Consider the following 7,145-nt stretch of genomic DNA (forward strand, 5'->3'; position numbering starts at 1 on the left):
TTCGGGTTGTCGACGGCTTGCGGCTGGGGCTTCTGCAGCGCGCAGTTTCACACACTCTTCGTATTGCAGTTTGTGCCACTGTTTAGGTGGTGAAAAAGATTTGTAGTGCTTCCACCCCTGGCTGTAACTTTTTTTATGGCACTGCCTACATATTTTACTAACCAATTCCTCGTCAAAACGCTCCGCAGACGCTGTTGCTTCCTCCATGTTTGTTGAAGTGTCTGTTCCTGCCCCTCCGCCCTCTGTGCATGAAAGAGGAGGCGCGGGGAGCAGCGCAGAGAGCTCCGGGTCTGCAGCTTGCTTGGAGCAAGGATCAAAGCGCAAATTTCAACTATATCGATATATGCGAAATGGTCTAATTTCATATCACATTTAAAATATATACCGATATATTTTTTATATCGATATATCGCCCAGCCCTACTGGTAGGCCCATTTAAATACCTTTTTTGGACATTTCAAGATAGCAGATGTTTGAGTTGGGTCTATTAACACAGCTGTGAGTTGTTATTTTTTTCATTTTTGCATTTTTGACAAAATGAGCACTCCTGGAAGTGACAGATTTTGACTCATATTGAGTGATAAGACTGAGCGATTTAAAAACAATTTTTCAACATTTCAAGATAGCAGTTAGTTCAGTTTGATCTTATTAAAGACAGCTGTATCATTTTTTATTCATTTTGACATATTTTTTGGGACCACTTTTTTGCTCTGTTTGAAGGCTGTCAGCTTCTTCTCAGGAAGAGAATCACTTGACCTTTCGACTCATTTTGGATTAGTTCTCTCAAGAAGAGGAAGGACCTGATCCTAGATCATAATGAATCAGATTACATGGAGAGGGGGGGACCTGATCCTAGATCATAATGAATCAGATTACATGGAGAGGGGGGGACCTGATCCTAGATCATAATGAATCAGATTACATGGAGAGGGGGGACCCAATCCTAGATCATAATGAATCAGATTACATGGAGAGGGGGGACCTGATCCTATATCATAATGAATCAGATTACATGGAGAGGGGGGGACCTGATCCTATATCATAATGAATCAGATTACATGGAGAGGGGGACCTGATCCTATATCATAATGAATCAGATTACATGGAGAGGGGGACCTGATCTTAGATCATAATGAATCAGATTACATGGAGAGGAGGGACCTGATCCTATATCATAATGAATCAGATTACATGGAGAGGGGGGACCTGATCCTAGATCAAAATGAATCAGATTACATGGAGAGGAGGACCTGATCCTAGATCATAATGAATCAGATTACATGGAGAGGGGGGACCTGATCCTAGATCATAATGAATCAGATTACATGGAGAGGGGGGACCTGATCCTAGATCATAATGAATCAGATTACATGGAGAGGAGGGAACTGATGCTAAATCATAATGAATCAGATTACATGGAGAGAGGGGGACCTGATCCTAGATCAGCAATCTAACTCTGGGACACTGCCTGTATGAAACCGAACACATAGTTGTAAAGTGTAGTTACAGCAGGTGTTTACTGCCATCTAGTGGATGATACCAATAAAACACTTTATTTTCAGGGTGGGGAGACGGCTGATTGAAACCGAAAGTAAAGTTGTTCTTTTGTTCAGGATCCATTTTGAGACGACAGAGCAGAAAACACTACATGGAGATTATTGAAAAATAAAGTAAGTATTTCTGAACAATAATCTATTCTAATGGACAGAGTAAGAGAATGAATACTAGGAATGAGATATTACTAGTTAGTAGAACTGCTACTTGAGCTGAGTTGCTGATAGACAGCAGTTTTCAAAGTGGAAACTAATCAGTAGGTCTACATGTTATCAGTAAAACGTCTGGTAAAGATGGCGGAGGAGCTTTTACATTATATGGTTTAATGTTTATCTCAGGGTTTCTCAATCCTTTTGTTCTTACCAGCACTTACACACCTGATTCAACTAATCATTAAATATTTTATGACAGTTTAATATTTGAGGCATACAAATTAACATTCTCAAATAATTAAAACCTTTTGGGTTTGTAGGCCTGTTAACAATTATTATAGTCCTACAGTAACTCACATTCTGGAGGAAAAAACACAGCTAAACTTGGTTTCCAGTAAATTATATGTTTAGCTAAAATAATGTAAGAGAGATGTCTTGAAGAAACGCATCTGGGTTTAGAACTCTGTGTCTCAGTGCCCTGCGACAGTGGGAAGTTAGTTTTGCATGGCCCGGTGCTACAGGTGAGTGGAGTTTTATTTTAAGGACCAATGGAATGGTCTAAAATGCGTAAACTCTGCGCACCCGGGGAGCCGGGCAATGCAAAACAAATTCACCCTGTGACCGTTGTTTTATTTCCTTATATGAAACTGAAAGTAACTTTGTAGCCCACGCAGTTACAAAATGTCTGTTGAAACTGTGGCTCATATGTCTCTAGAACGTTAGAACAGTGGTGGAAAAAGTACTCAATTCTCATACTGGAGTAAAAGTAAAGACACCTTAATAGAAAATGACTCAATTAAAAGTGAAAGTCACCCAGTAAAATACTTCTTCAGTAAAAGTCAAAGTATTTGGTTTCAAATATAATTAAGTATCAAAAGTAAATGTAATTGCTAAAATATACTTAAGCATCAAAAGTAAAAGTAAAGTAGTGATAATTTAAAATTCCTTTTATTAAGCAAACCAGACGGCACAATTTTCTTGTTATTTTAATTTACGGATAGCCAGGGTCACACTCCAACACTCAGACATCATTTAAAAATGAAGCATTTGTGTTTAGTGAGTCCTCCAGATCAGAGGCAGGGATGACCAGGGATGTTCTCTGTTTAGTGAGTCCTTCAGATCAGAGGCAGTAGGGATGACCAGGGATGTTCTCTGTTTAGTGAGTCCTCCAGATCAGAGACAGTAGGGATGACCAGGGATGTTCTCTGTTTAGTGAGTCCTCCAGATCAGAGGCAGTAGGGATGACCAGGGATGTTCTCTGTTTAGTGAGTCCGCAGTAGGGATGACCAGGGATGTTCTCTGTTTAGTTAGTCCTCCAGATCAGAGGCAGTAGGGATGACCAGGGATGTTCTCTGTTTAGTTAGTCCTCCAGATCAGAGGCAGTAGGGATGTTCTCTTGATAAGTGTTCAAATTGGACCGTTTTCTGTCCTGCTAAGCATTCAACATGTAACGAGTACTTTTGGGTGTCAGGGAAAATGTATGGAGTAAATAGTACATCTTTTTCTTCATGAATGTAGAGAAGTAAAAGAGAAAGTTGTTAAAAATATATTTCTCAAAGAGATAATGAATGAATGAGAACAATTGACATTCAAGAATTAGTCACTGTGTTAACCACAACCAACATGTTGGATCTCTGTTTAGTTGTTACTGTGTTAACCAACATGCTGGATCTCTGTTTAGTTGTCACTGTGTTAACCACAACCAACATGTTGGATCTCTGTTTAGTTGTTACTGTGTTAACCAACCAACATGCTGGATCTCTGTTTAGTTGTCACTGTGTTAACCACAACCAACATGTTGGATCTCTGTTTAGTTGTCACTGTGTTAACCACAACCAACATGCTGGATCTCTGTTTAGTTGTCACTGTGTTAACCACAACCAACATGCTGGATCTCTGTTTAGTTGTCACTGTGTTAACCACAACCAACATGTTGGATCTCTGTTTAGTTGTCACTGTGTTAACCACAACCAACATGCTGGATCTCTGTTTAGTTGTCACTGTGTTAACCACAACCAACATGCTGGATCTCTGTTTAGTTGTCACTGTGTTAACCACAACCAACATGCTGGATCTCTGTTTAGTTGTCCCTGTGTTGACCACAATCAACATGTTGGATCTCTGTTTAGGGGTCAGTGCTCTAAAATGAGTCTCTCTGGGGAGAGAGAGGAGGGGGGCCCTGCCTCTAAAATGCATCTCTCTGGGGGACATGACACCAAAGCTAAGAGGTAAGATGACAATTTTATGAAGAATTTATTAACTTTATTTCCAAAATAAATAGCTATCTTAAGATGAATGCAGTTACTGTAAATCTCTCTGGATAAGAGCATCTGCTAAATCAGGGGTTCTCAATCCGGGGTCTGTGGAGGTACTGCAGGGGTTCTCAATCCGGGGTCTGTGGAGGTACTGCAGGGGCTCCACGGCACCCTGACTGTACTCGTTGCAGTGTAACACATTTGATAGAATTTTCACATGACACGACCACTTTGCCTACTCTTAATTATTGCCTAATATAATGGAATGCATATTTTCTTTACCAATTCTGATCGTTGTTACAAGAAGAATTTTGACAATATTCCCGTTATATCAACACACTCTTCACACCCGTTTAACAACTCTAAATAGCTTTGGCATAGTAGGCATCAAGTCCCTTGCCAATAATGTTGCCCATAACGTTGCATTCAATGTTCATTTTCATCGAACACAGATTACGCCCTAGATGTCTTCAATTGCCCAATTTATAGCCATGCCAAATTTAGGATAATTTTTTTAACAATGTGATGTTGTGCTCCCAAGGGAGAACTTGAAATAACATGATGTGGATAATTAAATAATCAAAAGAAAAACGTGTTAATTTTACACTCAGAAAAGAAGGTTCCTTATAGAACCAAAAAGGCTTCTATCACTTCCTTAATATATGGAACCACTAAAAGTGATATATATTTTGGGGTTCAGTGAAGAAGAACCTCTAGAGTTCTGATCAATGAAAGGTGAATGTTTAGAGGATATGAACCCAGCAGACCTCCAGGGGTCAGATCAATTCCTCACGTTTTTCCAGCGCCCGGCCCGGGATATAAACCAGCCACCTTTGGACCACAGGTCCAACTCCTGCCACAGCTCCAACTCCTTAGCCGCTGGACGAAAACCTGAGTTAATCTTGAGAAATTAGCATAAATTAATCTGCCAAAATGAAGACAAAACGCTTTGGAGACATACATGGTATCACTTGTTATACATAAGTATTATACATAAATCATTGCCAAAAGCACAAGACATATATTATTTATGGATTGACCATATAGAGATATAAAACATTATTTTTAACTACTGCAAAGCAATTACATGTGGCTCAGGAACCACTGACTCGCTGCATTATTCTATTGTATTATCAAGACACCTGCTGTTAACTCTTAACTACTTAGGACAGCTCACGAGGTGTTCTAAATATCTGCCGACTAGGTGGGACTAGAGACTTCATGCATAGCTTTAATTTATTCCCGGAAGTGTCAAATGTCTTTATTCACAGCACTTATACGACCACTTCTCTACTCTGAGACGCTTTGGATATGGGCCTAGATCTCAAAATATTGTTATAAAAAAAGTGGAACGTTTGTTTAACATAATAATAAAAAATGAATATTACTAATGTAACCCACTGTAAAGACTGGGCTTAGTTGATTGTGTTGCACTGCTCATGTCCGCGTTCTGGAACTGTCCGAGTCCACGTCCTGTGTGGCACCAAGAATATTGTCCGGTTACGCGCAGAGTGGACTAAGGTAAATTTTGGGGAATAACGATGGAGTTTGTTACAGTGTTGAAACGCCAAACTTTATTGTTCAATTAGCTTTTTGCTTTACGGTCAGGGACAGTATGAGTGTAGCCAGATCCTTTTCACTCTCTATCCTTGTTTCATTTTGTGGTTCACCGGATTCGTCATCATCATCGAGACAAACGACAGACGAACGTCCTGCTAGCTAGCCAAGCTAGTCGGTAAAGCTAGGTAAGCTAGCTAGCTACTCTACCAGCAGCATCCTAGTTATCCTAGCTAGTCGGTACAGCTAGGTAAGCTAGCTAGCTACTCTACCAGCAGCATCCTAGTTATCCTAGCTAGTCGGTACAGCTAGGTAAGCTAGCTAGCATCTCTACCAGCAGCATCCTAGTTATCCAAGCTAGTAGGTACAGCTGGGTAAGCTAGCTAGCTAGCTACCCTACCAGCAGCATCCTAGTTATCCTAGCTAGTCGGTACAGCTGGGTAAGCTAGCTAGCTACTCTACCAGCAGCATCCTAGTTATCCTAGCTAGTCGGTACAGCTGGGTAAGCTAGCTAGCTACTCTACCAGCAGCATCCTAGTTATCCTAGCTAGTTGGAACAGCTGGGTAAGCTAACTAGCTACTCTACCAGCAGCATCCTAGTTATCCAAGCTAGTCGGTACAGCTGGGTAAGCTAGCTAGCTAGGTACCCTACCAGCAGCATCCTAGTTATCCTAGCTAGTCGGTACAGCTGGGTAAGCTAGCTAGCTACTCTACCAGCAGCATCCTAGTTATCCTAGCTAGTCGGTACAGCTGGGTAAGCTAGCTAGCTACTCTACCAGCAGCATCCTAGTTATCCTAGCTAGTTGGAACAGCTGGGTAAGCTAACTAGCTACTCTACCAGCAGCATCCTAGTTATCCTAGCTAGTCGTTACAGCTAGGTAAGCTAGCTAGCTACTCTACCAGCAGCATCCTATTTATCCTAGCTAGTCGTTACAGCTAGGTAAGCTAGCTAGCTACTCTACCAGCAGCATCCTAGTTATCCTAGCTAGTCGGTACAGCTAGGTAAGCTAGCTAGCTACTCTACCAGCAGCATCCTAGTTATCCTAGCTTGTCGGTACAGCTAGGTAAGCTAGCTAGCTACTATACCAGCAGCATCCTAGTTATCCTAGCTAGTCGGTACAGCTAGGTAAGCTAGCTAGCTACTCTACCAGCAGCATCCTAGTTATCCTAGCTAGTCGGTACAGCTGGGTAAGCTAGCTAGCTACTCTACCAGCAGCATCCTAGTTATCCAAGCTAGTTGGTACAGCTAGGTAAGCTAGCTAGCATCTCTACCAGCAGCATCCTAGTTATCCAAGCTAGTCGGTACAGCTGGGTAAGCTAGCTAGCTAGCTACCCTACCAGCAGCATCCTAGTTATCCTAGCTAGTCGGTACAGCTGGGTAAGCTAGCTAGCTACTCTACCAGCAGCATCCTAGTTATCCTAGCTAGTCGGTACAGCTGGGTAAGCTAGCTAGCTACTCTACCAGCAGCATCCTAGTTATCCTAGCTAGTCGGTACAGCTGGGTAAGCTAGCTAGCTACTCTACCAGCAGCATCCTAGTTATCCTAGCTAGTCGGTACAGCTGGGTAAGCTAGCTAGCTACTCTACCAGCAGCATCCTAGTTATCCTATCCTCCCTCTCTCGTTGAC

The 7,145-nt window shown here is 41.7% G+C and overlaps 1 long non-coding RNA gene across 1 annotated transcript; it reads left to right on the forward strand.

The window, feature by feature from the left end:
• Positions 1 to 1,431: 1,431 nt before the first annotated feature.
• Positions 1,432 to 5,357, forward strand: LOC123732906 (uncharacterized). Its single transcript, XR_006763483.1, has 3 exons — positions 1,432 to 1,670; positions 3,836 to 3,934; positions 4,765 to 5,357. It is a non-coding gene; the product is annotated as an uncharacterized lncRNA (long non-coding RNA).
• The last annotated feature ends 1,788 nt before the right edge of the window (positions 5,358 to 7,145 follow it).

Source organism: Salmo salar, unplaced genomic scaffold (assembly GCF_905237065.1).
Source record: "Salmo salar unplaced genomic scaffold, Ssal_v3.1, whole genome shotgun sequence".
Taxonomy (NCBI): Eukaryota; Metazoa; Chordata; class Actinopteri; order Salmoniformes; family Salmonidae; genus Salmo; species Salmo salar.